At 46.6% G+C, this 12,906-nt stretch overlaps 1 protein-coding gene across 1 annotated transcript in view; it reads left to right on the top strand.

Annotated features, from left to right (window-relative positions):
• The window catches only part of NTN1 (netrin 1), a 189,380-nt gene that overhangs the window by 19,727 nt on the left and 156,747 nt on the right, over positions 1–12,906 (top strand).

Raw genomic sequence — 12,906 nt, 5'->3', positions numbered from 1 at the left:
CTGCCTGTAAAGTCACTGCCTCTTGGCTTGGCAAAGGAGATGTGCTGAAATAGAAGTCAGTCTGCAAGGACAAGCTGGTGAGGCCACAAGAACTCCCTGACGTGGGGTGCCACCTCCTGTAATGAAATATGACCCTGACGGCTGAGTTTGGCTCTGGAATACGACTCCCCCCACCACTCCCATAGGCGGCTACTTACTTACAGGAACAGGCAGGTTACTCAGCTCCATGCCGGCCTCTGTGCCCCCTCATTCTCTTGCCAAGAGGTGATTAATTCATTGAAGAAAGAGGGGATGCTGAAGAGAGGCATGTGTTTCACAGGATACCAGAACCATGAGAAAGGCTGAACGTTAATGACCTAAGTATCTAATTTAAGAAGTTAGGGGTAAAAAATGAACAGAATAAGCCAGAACAAAGTGGGGGCTGAGGAGATAAAAAATAAGAGCAGAAGTCAATGAACTAGAAAACAAATACTCAACAGAGAAGACCAAAGCCAAAAGTTGGTTGTTTGGGAAGATTAGTAAAATAAACAAATATCTGGAAGACTGGTAGAGGAAGGGGGGAAAAAAAGAGAAGGCACAAATAAATAACATTAGGAGTGAAAAAGAGATATAACTAGAGATCTGACAGAGACAAAAATAAGATAATACTGTGAACAACTTTATGCTAATAAATTTAAAAAGTGGAATTGCTAGGAGTGGAATTACTGGGTCATATGGTGACTCTATATGACCTCAAGCATCTTGATCAACCCCTTGGAGTGTCTCATAAGATTGTAAATAGATGACCTACTTCACAGTCTTCTGTGGAACCAAAGAAACAAACAGATACAATGGATTTCATCAAACTGAAAACTTGTGGTTTGGAGGACATTTTCAAGCAAAAGAAAGGACAACCCACAGAATAGGAGAAAATATTTACAAATCAACTACCTGAAAAGGTTTCAGAATATATAAAGAAATCTTAAACAACTCAACAACAAAAAGACAAAATACATTTAAAAACAGGCCAAGAATTTGAATAGATATTTCTCCAAAGAAGATATACACATGGCCAATAAGCACATGAAAAGATGTCAACATCATTAGCCATTGGAGAAATATAAATCGTGCCAGTTCACATCTACTAGGATCGCTAGTGAAAGTGAAAGTCACTCAGTCGTGTCCGACTCTTTACAACCCCATGGACTATAGAGTCCAGGGAATTCTCCAGGCCAGAATACTGGAATGAGTAGCCTTTCCCTTCTCCAGCAGATCTTCCCAACCCAGGGATCAAACCCAGGTCTCCCACATTGCAGGCAGATTCTTTACCAGCTGAGCCACAAGGGAAGCCCAAGAATACTGGAATGGATAGCCTATCCCTTCTCTAAAGGATCTTCCAGATCCAGGAATCGAACTGGGGTCTCCTGCATTGCAGGCGGATTGGCTACAATCAATAAAATAATAACAGGTGTTCAAAAGAATGTGGAGAAATTGGAACATCATGGGTACTCTGCTCGTGGGAACGTAAAGTGATGTAACTGCTTTAGAAAATAGTTCCCGAAAACGTTAAACATAGAGTTGCCATGCACAGTAAGTATAGTTAGTGGCTCAGTCGTGTCCGACTCCTTGCAACCCCATAGACTGTAGCCTGCAAGGATCCTCTGTCCATGGAATCCTCCAGGCGAGAATACTGGAATGGATAGCCATTCCCTTCTCCAGGGGATTGTCCCAATCCAGGGATTGAACCCTGGTTTCCTGCATTGCAGGTGGATTCTTGACTACTGAGCCACCTGGGAAGCCTGTAGAGTTACTATATGACCCAGCAATTCCACTCTTAGGTATATACTCAGTAGAAATGAAAATACATATCCACGCAAAACCCTGAACACAAATGTTCATAATGGCATTATTCATAATAGCCAGAAGGTGGAAACAACCCAAATATCCCTCAGCAGATGAATAGATAAAGTTTGGTGTATCCACAGAATAGAGAATTGTTGTTCAGTCACTCAGTCATGTCTGACTCATTGCAACCTCGTGGACTGCAGCACACCAGGCTTCCCTGTTCTTCACCATCTCCCTGAGCTTGCTCAAACTCACGTCGATTGAGTCGGTGATGCTATCCAACCATCTCATCCTAAAAATAGGATATTATTCAGCCATATAAAGGAATAGAGTACTGTATATGCTCATACATGAGTAGACCTTAAAAACTTCATAAATAAATTTTTAAAAAAAGCTTCATGATAATTGAAAGCCAGTCATAGAAGGCCACATACTATATGATTCTATTTACATGAAATGTCCAGAATAAGCAGATCCATCTAGGAAGTAGATTTATGGTTACCAGAGATTGAAGGGAGGGGTTAGTGGGGAGGGACTGTTAAGTGAGTATGGGGTTCTTGTTGGGGTGATGAAAATGTTCTAGAATTAGTGATGATGTATAAGCTTGTGAATGTACTAAAAATCATGGAATTGTATACGTATAAAGGATAAACTCTATGATATGGGAATGATATTTTAATTTAAAAAATTGTGTGGGCAAGGAAATGTTTATTAAAATGTGTGTTTCTGAGCATTTTCCTGGACTAATGAAGTCACATCTCTTGGGGGTAAGGTCTAGAAACTAAGATGTTACATGCCACGAACCAACTAAGACTTGATGTAGCCACCCCCTCCCCCCTGCAAAAAAAAGAGTATCAGAGTCATTAAGGACAAAGAAAGACTGGGGGACTGTCGCAGCCTGGAGGAGAAAAAGAAGACAAGAGGCTTACGTGCAATATCAGATGCTGGATCAGATCCATCCCGGATAAGAAAGGGACATTAGTGGGACAGTTGGTAAAGTTTGAGTAATGTTTTTAGATGAGATTTCAGTTTCCTGGTTGTAATCATTATGGGATGGGTAGAAGACATTAACATTTGGGCAAGCTGGGTGAAGGGGACACAGGACTTCTTTGCACTGTTTCGCAACTTTTTTGTTAAGTCTGAAATTATTTCAAATTGTAGCCCGCCAGGCTTCTCTGTCCATGGGATTTTCCAGGCAAGAATACTGGAATGGGTAGCCATTCCCTTCTCCAGGGGATCTTCTCAACCCAGGAATTGAACTCCAGTCTCCTGCATTGTAGACAGATCCTTTACTGTCTGAACGATGAAATTAACAAGAAACCACCATCCTAGAGTGTCACGATTCCTAGTTTGAAAGCCAGTGGGGTAGCAGGAAGATTTCTGGCTTTGGGAATCAGACAGGCCTGAACTGAACACCCTCTCCATCTAGATCCTGAGCCTCTCAGCCTCAACCTGTCATCTGAGAAATGGGATTCATCCACCTCCGTGCCCTGGAATTGTTGGAAAGTTCAGTGAAAGGATGTAAGCAAGATGCTAAGTACAGCCCCCTGCTTTTATCAGCTGCTCAGGAAATGCCAGCCCTCCCCCGCAGTTCAGAGTTATTCTCCCACTCAATCAGCCTCAGGTCCCTCTCGGGCCTTGGAGCGAGAGGATCAGCTGATGGTTCCTCTGGGCTGGGGTGTTTGGCCTGGCCGGGAGCCGTCTAAGCACCCGGGCTGGGCAGCCGAGAAAAGTTGCATCACGGGAGAAGGCGGGGGTTCGACGAGGTTGAGATGGGAAAGGAGTCTGGCCTGGAGAGCTTTCTCACAGGCTCTCCTTGGCAGGCTGCTTAAAGTTACACCAACTTCAAACAAAAAGGGTTTTCAGACACAAAGGAGGGCTCAACCTGGCCGGTGCCAGGCCTGGCTTGGCATTTGAATTCAGAAATCCAAGTCCTCGGAGCTCACAGACAGGCCAGACCATCCCGGTAGCTCTGCCCCCACTCCGAGAATGCCAAGAACCTTCGGGAGAGCTCCCCTCCCAGGCCTGCTCCCATCCTTGACCCCGGGTCCAAATTAATTAGAGTAAAGTCAGTGCCGGTTCCCTGCTGGCATTTATTCTGCTGACAGCTGAGACTCGGCCACGGGCGCAAAGGTGGTGCCCTTCCACCTGCCACCGTGTCCAACTCTCCCTGCTTTGCAGCATGTGGGTGGCTGTGCTGGCCTGGTTTTCTTTTGGATGATTTTAAATAATAAAACAGAGCAGTTTGTGTTGACTTCCCACTGGGTCATGTATTTTAGGTAGTTTTTCAGTACACCCCCCCTTTTTTTTGGCCACATTACATGGCGTGTGTTATCTTAGTTGCCCGACCTGGGATCAGACCCGTGCCCCCTGCAGTGGAAGTGTGGAGTCTTAACCACTGGACCGCCAGGGAAGTCCTTCAGTCACTGTTTTTGTAGGGACCCCTTTGTAGTCTGTCACTTGCCTCCCCGACGAGGCCAGAGGGACACAAGAAGGTGAGCCACAGTTAAAGGCATCATTAGAGAACGTTGGAAGGACTGAGTGCATTGAAGTGTGCACATAAGTGGGTTTTCCCTGTGACCCAGCAATTCTGCCCCTTCATGCCCAACCTGGAGAAATACACAGGGCACACAGAAAGGTATCAACAAGTGTTTGTCCCAGATTTATCTAGATCTATATCCATCTGTCTATCTACTGCTTCTACTGTCTTCATCACAAAGAGACACAACTTAGCGACTGACTGAACAACAACAAATATCTACTGTATATATCTATTTATCTATCTTAATATCTATCTCTATAATTTTATCTCAAAATATCTATTGTATGGGGGGATAGCATGGGTACGTGCATGCTCTGTCGTGTCTGACTCTTTGCAACCCCAAGGACTGTAGCCTGCCAGCCTCTATCGATGGAATTTTCCAGGCAAGAATGCTGGAGTGGGTAGCCATTTCCTCCTCCAGGGGATCTTCCGGACCCAGGGATTGAACCTGAGCCTCCTGTGTCTCCTGCATTGGCGGCAGATTCTTTACCATTATGCCATGTCTATTTCTACATACACACAAAGAGAGAGATAAGAGAGGCAGAGAACACAGCCTCCATGTCTTATCAGTAAGGAAATGGCTAAATAAACTGGTCTGTTCACACCCTAAAATATAATGCTGCAGTTAAAATCATAAATATATGTGTGCACCCAGGAACAGAACTCCATAATATATGGTATAATACCACTCACATGTCAAAACAAGATCCTGCCTCATCTGTCACTGAAGTGCTCCCCTGAGCAGGGTGTTCTTCCTACTCCTCCACCTCTCCCTAGCCAGTCTTAGCTCTGGTGCTTTGGGAATAGCATTGGTTTCAGGAAATTTGTAACTCGAGTGAGCTTGTTGTTATTAGGTGGATCATTGATTTATTAAACTAATGAAGAACTAGGCCTGGAGTGAGTTCTTTCTTGGTACTGAACTAGACAATGTCTTTGCAAACTACAGCTTGTGGGCCAAGTTCTGCCTGTTGCCTGTTTTGTAAATACTCATTGGAACACAGCCATGTCTGTTGTTTAGAGGTTGTGTGTGACTGCTTTTGGTACAACAGCAGGGTTTGAGTAGTTGCACCAGAGACCTTGCAACCCACCAAGCCTCAAATAATTATTATCTGGCTGTTTCACAGACAAAACATATCTTAGACCCTTCTCCCAGACCACCCCATTTCGTCCACTGTCTGGGGGATGTTGAAACGAATTTACCATTCCGGTTGCTGCTGTGGGGCTTCCCTAGTAGCTCAGTAAAGAATCCACCTGCAATGCAGGAGACCCTGGTTCGATACCTGGGTCGGGAAGATCCCATGGAGAATCGATAGGCTACCCACTCCAGTATTCTTGGGCTTCCCTTATGGGTCAGCTGGTAAAGAATCCACCTGTAATGTGGAAGACCTAGGTTCAATTTCCTGGGTTGGAAAGATCCCCTGGGTTGGAGAAGGGAAAGGCTACCCACTGCAGTATTATGGCCTGGAGAATTTCATGCTGTATACTTCAGTGGAGTTTGGAAGAGCTGTTTGTAAAACCCCCCATGGATGGATACTTCATTATGAATTAGTCATTGTGAAAGTCACTGCATCCCCTCCCTCTCCAGCACATGCAGCCCTGGAGCAAAGCCCTTTCCAGTGTAGGTCCTCCATGGGTGTTAACCCCAGCACTTCGAATTACACAATTTCCGAAGTAGCCCCTGGAAGCAGACTTGATCCCCCCAAGGACAGTCCTTTGGCCGTTATCTTTGTGTTCTCAGGGTCCATCAGGATGCTGGCACATAGTACGTGCTTATTAAGTATACTGTGAAGGGACTTCCCAGGGGGTCCAGTGGCTAAGACTCCACACTTTCAGTGTAGGGGGCCCGGGTTTGATCCCTGATCATGGAACTAGATTCCATATGCTGCAACTAAGAGTCTGCATGCCACCACAGAGAAAAGATTCTGTGAGCCACAGCTCAGAGCTGGTGCAGCCCAGTTAAAAAATATATATATTTAATATATATTTTTATATTTTAAATTTGGCTATATGTATATATATGTGTGTGTATATGTATATAAAATACATATATATATTTAAAACATACTTTTCACTGATGTATTTATCTACTGTATATGTCTGTGTATATATATACACACACATATATACATACACACACACATATATATATATGTATACACACACACACACACACACACATACATACAGTGGATAAATACATCAACGAAAAGTAGTTTTTTAAAAAGAATCATTTCCAATCTCTTGCCCCTCGGGCAGCCTATGCTGACCTCAGTCAGCAAAAATTAAGGCAATTGGTTCACCTAAATGAAATACTAGCTGTGCAAATGGCTCACGGGGCTAGTACTTGCCAGATGAAAAAGAAGTGTCTTGCCTCCCCTCCCCAGGAGCTGATGAAGGCGAAGGTCAGCAAGGTCCCCACCAGGTCCAGGACACACAGGCCATCATGGTCTTCAAGGCTGCCACGCTGTCTCCAGGGACCAGTGGTCATCCTGTTGCTTTGGCAGGGATCCCTATTGGAAGTGGGCATCCTGAAGTTTTAGACCGGATATAGAAAATGCAAGGCTGCTGTGAGAAAGGAGAATCCTCTCTGATGGAAGCTAAAGGGCCGACCATGAGTTTCTCTCCCTGAGAACCTGGCCCACTGGGTTACCCTTTCAAGAAGGATTTTTGTCTGATTCCCAGGCTAATTTCAACAGCAGGTGATTATCTAGAACAATGTACCACACCGAGCAATGTCCCTGGCAAGCTGACATGCGAACTTGGGGAGGAATCACTTCTTCAGGCCTCTCTGGAGTCTGGAGACACTGCTGTGTGTGCCTCATACCCAGGTCTGCCCCACCTGCCTCGTGGGGACATGGCTTCGGCTTTCTCTTTGAACAAGGATGGAGGGCGCAGGAAGTGGGGGTGGCAAAGGGAGGATTAACCCCCTCCCCTGTTTGTTTTATAATGAGGATATTCATCTTGCCTTGTTGGATCGGGAGGGTGATTCTTTTATTGGAATTAAAAAGTTCCCCCGTGCAGCATTTATCAAAAGAAAGGAGGAGAGGGAAAAATACTTCGGAACTAGAACCGGAGAAGGAGAAGGGAGGTATGCACTGAATATCTGAAATGAGAGGACCAGCAGAGTTTGGCGAGGGAGGAGGGAGATTCTGCCAAGAGGCTGGGGATTCAGGAGGCTGCCTGGAGTGGCAGGCTGAGCCCCAGGCAGCAGCTCACAGCCGCTCTGCCGGGAACCACCTCCAGCCGGGCCGCACACAAGAGCTTTGGGATGCTAATGGCCCTTTAGGAATGCTAAATGGAGCATTTCGTTCTCCACAAAGGGGCAAAATGAGGGGAGAAAGACATTTTTAGGTTTGAAATTTCCTTAGGGGAGGACCAAACAATGGGGGTTTAAATGGACAGTGTGCAATTTTGATCTGTGTTATGAGAAAGAAGAATCAAGCGCACATGTCTTCTTGGCAGCATCTCAGTTGGGCTAAGTGAGTATCCAAGCAGATCAGCCAAGGCTGGGCCCAAGTTTGCTGGGTTTCGGGGCCCCCTCCCCCACCCCAGGCAAAAGGCAGGGGATGGAGCTGAGGACCCCTGGATGGATGTCTACCTCCCTGCATTCATGCCACCTGCCACCTGTGCATGCGCTCATTCTTGGCACGTGTTCATTCGGACCATTCATTCACTTATTCATTTTCTCATTCATTCATTCACTCATCCACTTATTCACTTATTCAGCCTTAGTCACTGAGTTCAGACGATGTTCAGAGAGTTCTGAATGCTGCAGACACCACAGTGGACAAGCAGGATTTCTGCTCTTGTGGAGCGGATGTTCTGTAGGGGAGACAGCTGATCCAGTATTCTTGCCTGGAGAATTCCCATGGGCAGAGGGGCCTGGCGGGCTACAGTCCATGGGGTCACAGAGAGTTGGACATGACTGAGCGACTAAGCACATGGCAGGGAGTGTGTGTGGGGAGAGCAGCATTAGAGCAGGAGCCAGGGGAGGCCTCCTGAGCTGGTGCATTTGAGCTGAGACCTGAGTGAGAGGAGGTAGTTTTGCAGAGATTGGATGTAGGAGCATTTCAGGTCAAGAGAACAAGATGTGGGCTTCCTTGGTGGTCCAGTGGTTAAAAATCCACCTGCCAGTGCAGGGGACACAAGTTCAACCCCTGCTCTGGGAAGATTGAAGGGCAGCTAAGCCCAAGCGCCACAACTACCGAGCCTGCACTCCCTAGAGCCCGTGCTCCGCAACGAGAGAAGCCACTGCAATGAGAAGCCCACACACTGCAACTAGAGAGTAGCCCCCACTTGCTGTAACTAGAGAAACCCTGCACAGCAACGAAGACCCAGGGCAACCAAAGATAAATAAAAAGAGAATAGGAGGGAGAGAGCTTGCCATGCTTGAGGAACAGAGCAAAGGCTGGTGGGTAGAGAGGAAGGCAGGAGGGCCACCATCATATGGTGGGTTGGAAGCTTGGATTTTATTCTGAGGACCGCAGGAGACTCTCGGGGTTTCAGGTAGGCTGGTGACCTGTCTGGCTGCTGGGCGAGGATGAGGGCAAAGGAGAAGCAGGGAAGGGACCTGGGTCAGATGAGCTGATGGCTCTGAACTGGGAGCTGCTCAGCCTTGGGTGGGGGGGATGTGGGGTGCCATGTGATCCTGGGGCCAGCCTGGGGCCAAGGAAGGGTATTCTTGTGGCTCAAGGCACAGTCCAGAGGATGAATGAGGCCATGAGCCCACTCATTGTGAACATGGTCATGGAGTCTGAAACAGGAGAGCACTTAACTCAGCTTTCCTCCACTCTGCTCAGAGTCCAGAAATAGGATTTACACCCTGTGAGAGGCTGTGGTTTTTCCAGTAGTCATGTATGGATGTGAGAGCTGGACCATAAGAAGGCAGAGCGCTGAAGAATCGATGCTTTCGAACTGTGGTGCTGGAGAAGACTCTTGAGAGTCTCTTGGACAGCAAGGAGATCAAACTAGTCAGTCTTAAAGGAAATCAACCCTGAGTACTCATTGGAAGGACTGGTGCTGAAGCTGAAGCTTCAGTACTTTGACTACCTGATGCGAAGAGCCAACTCACTGGAAAAGAGCCTGATGCTGGGGAAGATTGAGGGTAGGAGGAGAAGGGGGTGACAGAGGATGAGATGGTTGGATGGCATTATCAACTCAAAGGACATAAGTTTGAACAAACTCCGGGAAGTAGTGAAGGACAGGGAAACCTGGCGCGCTGCAGTCTATGGGGTTGCAGAGTCAGACACGACTTGGCGACTGAACAACAGCAACAACAACAACCCTGTGAGAAGCAGCCTCCAGGGCCAGAGCCTGCAGGCCCAACTTGGTAGGAGCAGTTATGCGGCAGTGATGGAGGGAACCCTTTTGCTGAAAGTGAAGGTCAGGGTGATCCCACCTGCAGATGTAGGCTGTAGCCTCTTCACATCTCAGCTCCCGGTTCTGTCACACACCCTGTGCCCTACGGGGCACCCACACAGGCCAGTGGGGAGGGGCTCAGGGCACCTTACGGAGCCTCGGGGTGCAACTTGGACACAGTCTTCGCTGGCTTTTCATCAGTTTCTGTGTGGGGCACTGGAGAGAAAGAAAATGCTTAGCTCTGAGATGTGGGAGTACTCTGAATGGTCCTCTTGGTTGTGAGGAATCAGCCTGGTCCGAGTGCCCTGGGACCCTCTCTGAGGTCAGTGAGGATGCTTTGACCCTTTGGATCAGTGGTGATGTCAGGAAAGCTTGCTTCAGGCAGGTGAGAAGGGTGGAGGGTAGATAGGCAGCTGGCAGAGCTGGCAGCAGGAAGGTTGGGATCGAAGGGATGGAGCAGACTGACCTGGTCAGCGGCCAAAGGGATGGAAGAGATGCCAGTTTTTTGAAGAAGAACTGCTGGGATTGGAGGCCAGTCTAGTAGCAGTGATGGACTTCCCTGGTGTCTCAGTCGGTAAAGAATAGACTTGGAATCCAGGACACCTGGGTTCCATCCCTGAGTCGGGAGAAGGAACTGGCAACTGACTCCAGTATTCTTGCCTGGAAAATTCCATGGACAGAGGAGCCTGGCGGGCTACAGTTATGGAGTCGCAAAGAGTCGGATACAACTTGATGACTATACCACCACCACCACCAGTACCAAGGATAGAGAAGATGGCCAGACAGAAAGTCCAGAGAACTTGAACCACACAGGGTGCTACTGTGGCCACAGCCACTGGGCTGGTCAAGCAAAGACCCTCTGAGATGTGATAGGTTCCACCTTTCCCACCTGTTTTTGGCCGCACCACACGGCTTGAGGGATCTTAGTTCTCCGATCAAGGTTTGAACCTGGGCCCTCGGCAGTGAAAGTAGAGTCCTGACCACTGAACGGCCAGGGAATTCCCCAGGATTCTTTCTTCGTACAAAATTTTATGTGTAAACTGTGGAAAACTTGGAAGGGTTGACCTGCTTTGGTTGAAGGAGGTGTTGGTGAAGGGAGGGGGCTGGAGTGTACCATTCTCATCTCTCCTGCTCCCTCTTCCTGCCATTCCCCCTCCCAAAGGACCAGAGGACCCACAGGGCCCTGGGGGATGCAGTTTGTAAAGAGAGACCTGGGACCAACTTGGACAACAGTTTGTTTTTTGACCCACTGAATATACTGTGTAAATAACAGGCCCTGGGCTATGTTGACTGAAATAATTTTATCACTTGATCCTCAATTTGATGTGTTGATTATACACAGATCCCTGCTGACCTCCCAGTCTGTTTCCTAGTGATTTGCCAGGGTTGTCACTGTCTTGCTTGCTTTTTGCTTTGCTGGGTAGGGTAGGATCTGCTTCTGTGTGTGACCTGTTTTCACTCTGCTCAGCACATCTTCCTTCATCTCCCTGCCTTCGTTGATTTCACGGGTATTTTCCATTCCATAATATTTGGCTTGCTGTTCCCTTCCTTGTTCACCTGCTGATCGCAGTTTACAAAACATCTCCATGAAGCCATCAGGTGGGTGGACAGGCTCAAGACCAACCTTTCAAGATCAGGTTTGAGAAGATCCACGTAGAAAAAATTTCCCAGAAAATTATGAACAGCTGCTTTAAGTGCAACACTTCTAATTTCATTTTCATCATTTTGAATAACAGTCTTTCTGAAATGCATTTTATACTCATCTTTCTTCTTGAACAGAGTGCTTCAGACATAACCTTTCTTTTTCTTAATAGCTCAGATCATCTGCACGAATGTCATTTGTTGCTCTAGGTTAAAGGCAACGTATGGAACCATGTTGGACTCTGTGTCCTGGCCTTAAAAGAACCCAGATGGCCAAGTCTTAAGAGTTAGGGTTGTGTGTTAAAAGCCTCACTTTTCTGATCCATAGAATGGGTATAGTAATGCCTGTCTTACAGGATTTTTATGAGAATTAGGGGTCCCATAGCATTTTTCACCCATGTTGTTGTTGTCAGTCGTTAAGTCATATCTGACTGTTTGCAACCCCATGAACTACAGCACACCAGCCTTCCTTGTCCTTCACTATCTCCCAGAGTTTATTGAAGCTCATGTTCATTGAGTCCGTGATGCCATCCAACCATCTCATCCTCTGCCACCTCCTTCTCCTCCTATCCTCAATCTTTCCCAGCATCAGGCTCTTTTCCAGTGAGTTGGCTCTTCGCATCAGGTGGTCAAAGTATTGGAGCTTCAGCATCAGCATCAGTCCTTCCAGTGAATATTCAGGGTGATTTACTTTAGATTTGACAGATTTGATCTTGCTGTCCAAGGGACTCTCAAGAGTCTTCTTTAACACCACAGTTCGAAAGCATCAGTTCTTTGGTGCTCAGTCTTCTTTATAGTCCAACTATCATATCTATACATGACTTCTGGAAAAACCATAGCTTTGACTAAGCGGACCTTTGTTGGCAAAGTAATGTCTCTGCTTTGTTGGCAAAGTGATGTTTCTGCTTTTTAATACACTATCTAGGTTTTTCATAGCTTTGACTAATGATAAGAACGAAAAAAAAAAAAAAAGGTAGCTTAAAGAAAAGAATAAAAAGTGGCAATAGATGCATAGTTGGACCATAAAGAAGACTGAGCAGCAAAGAACTGATGCTTTCGAACTGTGGTGTTGAAGAAGACTCTTGAGAGTCCCTTGGACAGCAAAATCAAACCTGTCAAATCTAAAGTAAATCAACCCTGAATATTCACTGGAAGGACTGATGCTGATGCTGAAGCTCCAATACTTTGACCACCTGATGCGAAGAGCCAACTCACTGGAAAAGAGCCTGATGCTGGGAAAGATTGAGGGTAGGAGGAGAAGGAGGTGGCAGAGGATGAGATGGTTGGATGGCATTACGGACTCAATGAACATGAGCTTCAGCAAACTCTGGGAGATAGTGAAGGACAAGGAAGGCTGGTGTGCTGTAGTTCATGGGGTTGCAAACAGTCAGATATGACTTAGCGACTGAACAACAAAAACATGGGCAGTTGGCAAAGTGATGTTTCTTTTTAATATGCTGTCTAGGTTTGTCATAGCCTTGACCAATGGTAGGCACTCAAAAAAAAAAAAGGTAGCTTAAAAGGATAAAAAATGGCACTAG

The sequence above is a fragment of the Bison bison genome, unplaced genomic scaffold, assembly GCF_000754665.1.
Source record: "Bison bison bison isolate TAMUID 2011002044 unplaced genomic scaffold, Bison_UMD1.0 scf7180017864180, whole genome shotgun sequence".
NCBI classification, from domain to species: Eukaryota; Metazoa; Chordata; class Mammalia; order Artiodactyla; family Bovidae; genus Bison; species Bison bison.
Note: the sequence above shows the minus strand (reverse complement) of the source record. Positions and strands in the feature narration are given on the sequence as shown.